The sequence below is a fragment of the Silene latifolia genome, chromosome 9 (genome assembly GCF_048544455.1).
Source record: "Silene latifolia isolate original U9 population chromosome 9, ASM4854445v1, whole genome shotgun sequence".
NCBI classification, from domain to species: domain Eukaryota; kingdom Viridiplantae; phylum Streptophyta; class Magnoliopsida; order Caryophyllales; family Caryophyllaceae; genus Silene; species Silene latifolia.
The window spans coordinates 181,572,968-181,576,342 of record NC_133534.1 but is presented as its reverse complement, the minus strand read 5'-3'; the positions used below and the strand labels follow the sequence as shown (position 1 = coordinate 181,576,342).

Sequence of the window (3,375 nt, the reverse complement as noted above, 5' to 3'; positions counted from 1 at the left end):
AACCTAGTTTCTTTACCTTATAAAAAAGGAAAGGAACTGAGATTTTGTTTCCTGGCTTGATTTAGGCTCTATTTGTTAAAACGAGCTGAAAAGGAACCTGAAAACTAAAAAATTAACTGAAATTTAAAAGGTAACTAATAAGGTAGTTGAGAATTAGAAGCTGTGTTGGACCATATAGTTATATGATTAAGTTTTGATAATAACAAGTATGCGCTTTATATTGTATATACTCTTGCTCGTAATCGTTTGTTTAGTTTTCGTAAGATTGACTTAGGTTACAAGTTTAGCAAGTAATGTTATAGCATCCTTAGCTATAACATTGAAGATTTGTGAAGCATCATTCAAGTAATGTTATAGCGGCTTGAGCTATAACATTGAAGATTCCTAAAGCGTCATAGTAACTGTAACAAGTTTTAAGTATGATGATCACTCAAGCAAAAGTCTCGATCAAGTCTTTAACAAGATCAAGATGAAGAGCTTATGATCAAGATAAAGAGAAGGTCCTATTGATGTGACCATAATTAGCGCATATTTAGCCCCCGAATTAGCCTTGTTCCCATGCTTTTTAGTGCATATTTGGGTCATTTATTGTCTTTAGCTCTTTGTTTTGCATATTCTTTGAGATTTTGATCCCTTGGTAGGAAAGGAGTGCAAATCTTGCATTTTCATGGCAAAACGAGACTAAATTGATTGAATTCAATGACCAAGCATCAAGGAGAGACAAGATTAGAAGGCCTTTGTACATATTATAGTAGATGAGCAATGTTGGGAAAGGATCCTTGAGTCCCCAAGGAAATCCCCAAGGATTTTATGAAGAAAAGGGAAGAAAAGAAGAAGAAATATTGCTGAGGTACAATCCGTGCGGTTTCACCACAATCCGCCCGTCCTCCACAGCACAATCCGTGCGTTTTCTGCCAAAGACGCCCGGGTTAGCAGCCGCCACAATCCGCCCGGATTCACCTGAAGACGCCCGTTTTCCCCCACCTGAATCCGCCCGTCCCGACTCCAAACCGCACGGATTCCTTCACAGCACAATTTCGTCTTCTTCAAGCTTGAAAGAAAGAAGCCCTTCCTTCGAAAAATACCGGCTCCTCCCTGCTCAATCTAAAAAGTGTAATTACTAGTTTAGCCCTTAGTTAACCCTAATGCATCCACCTAATTTCCACTATAAATACCCCATTAGTCTAATTAGAAGAGCATGTTCATCTTATCAAATATTAGAGTAGTTAATATCAATCAAATCTCTCTTTAGTTTTGTAATCAACAATTAATCAAGTTTTAATATAAGTTTTATTTCCTTAATCTCTCTTTTGTTCATCCTTTATTTTGGGTAATTGAAGATTATTTGGGTTATTATTGGGAGATTGACAACCTCTCAATCAAGCATCAAGTACTTCTTTTATTCTTTGCATTATTATTGGAATCATTAATAGGTATAATTCTCTTAATCCCTTTTTAATTATTGTTAATTACTTTCATTTATTCATCATGTTTCGTTTTATTGGTATGATTGACAACCTTGCTAGTATGATCAACAAGATAATGAGTGAGTAGTGACCTAGCTAGGGTTAATGGGTAATTAGGGGAAACCAACATGGGGAATGATTCATGCTTAAATTAATATGCTTTCATGATTTATTTGCTTGCTTGTTTTGATCTCAACTCATGCACATGTTATGTTTGATGAAATGTGAGCCTATGAATCCTTGCATTTTTTACCCATCACCTATCTTTTCAATGAGACTTGTAAGACATAAACCAACTCGAGTCCCATTAGACCATGCATGTTGTTGAGTAGGGAAGATTAAGTCGACTTGTAGGTGTTGTACAATCTAATCGATTCGGCTCCGGGACCCAAACTTCTCTAGGATTGTAAGATATAACCTAACTCAATCCATCACAACAATAATTGCTTGCTTATAATTTGAGAACATGTTTGTATGATCAATTCCCATGATTCCTCTATGACCCCATGACACCCTAGTGCTTTTTATCAATTGTTTACAACCCATTTAATTCATCTTGCTTGTTTATTTTCATTGCTATTTTAGTTTAGTGACCTTCTACATCAACCCAAATTGTGACACCCCTAAGACACCACTAGTTTCAATAGAAATCTCATCTCAATTCCCGTCCCTTGGGATCCGACCTTTACTTGCCTCTTTACTAATTGTAGAGTTGTTTGTGAAGCTATAAATTGTGTTTTGATTCGGACGTGGCCCAACGACAACACCTATTCAATTGTGAACACGAAACGGACCGATCAAAAATGGCGCCGTTGCCGGGGACGGTGTTAACTTGATTTAGATTTTCTTACATTGTTATTAGTTGTGTCTTTCTTTGCCTTGGGGAAGTAAAACTCCTCAAGGTTTGTTCTAATTATTTTCAAGTTGTTTGATATTTTGCATGACTAGAAGGTCACAAGGTGATTTGTTACCTTTTGATCGTGAAATTGAAAGAACTTTGACAACCAATAGGAGACTTGCTAGGAGGAATTTGAGAGGTATTAGTGAGGTTGTAGATATTCAACCAACTATTGAGTTCATCAACCCTTTTGCAAGAGAAGGTGAGGAGAACCCAACACAAAATACCCCACAAAATCAACCTACAATGCCTAAGTTTTCATCACATTCCGTACCCACCGAGGAGAACCTACCCAATGGTACTCCCACACCACAACATCTAACCGGAAATTTTATTGCTCAATCCGCCTTTATCCAATTAGTCGAAAGGAGCCAATTTGGGGGGATGCCTAGTGAAGACCCTCATTCTCATATGGAAACCTTTTGTGACTATTGTGATGCGATTTCTCAAACCGGTGTAACTCAAGACCAAATTCGATGGGTCTTATTTCCTTTTTCTCTAATTGGCACCGCGAAACAATGGTTGAAGGGCCTTAATAAGGCCACTCTCGGAATTGATTCTTGGAAGAAGTTGGCTCTAGCTTTCTACAAAAAATTCTACCCACCGGAAAAGACTAACATGCTAAAAGCTCAAATTACGGGTTTTAAGCAAAGGGATGAAGAATCTTTGTATGAAGCTTGGGAGCGGTTCAAGGGAATTTGTCGCTCATGTCCTCACCATGGACTTAGCGAATGGTTCTTGGTACAACAATTTTGGAACGGTTTATATGAAGATTCAAGGAACATTCTCAACATGGGATCAAATGGAATGTTCACCGAAGTTGATGACAATCAAACATGGAACAAAATTGAGGAAATGGCGGTCCATAACTCACAATATAGTAGACCTCGCAAGGCTACTAGAGGCGGAAAGCATGAAGTGGACTCCGTTACTCAATTGGGTGCTCAACTTAGTGCTCACATTGACACAATCAATTTGAAGTTTGAAAAAGCTATGGCTAGACTTGAAGAA

At 37.8% G+C, this 3,375-nt stretch overlaps 1 non-coding gene across 1 annotated transcript; it reads right to left on the bottom strand.

Moving 5' to 3' along the window:
• Positions 1-2,982: 2,982 nt before the first annotated feature.
• LOC141602968 (small nucleolar RNA R71) lies at positions 2,983-3,089 on the bottom strand. Its single transcript, XR_012524870.1, has one exon. It is a non-coding gene; the product is annotated as a small nucleolar RNA R71 (small nucleolar RNA).
• Positions 3,090-3,375: the final 286 nt, after the last annotated feature.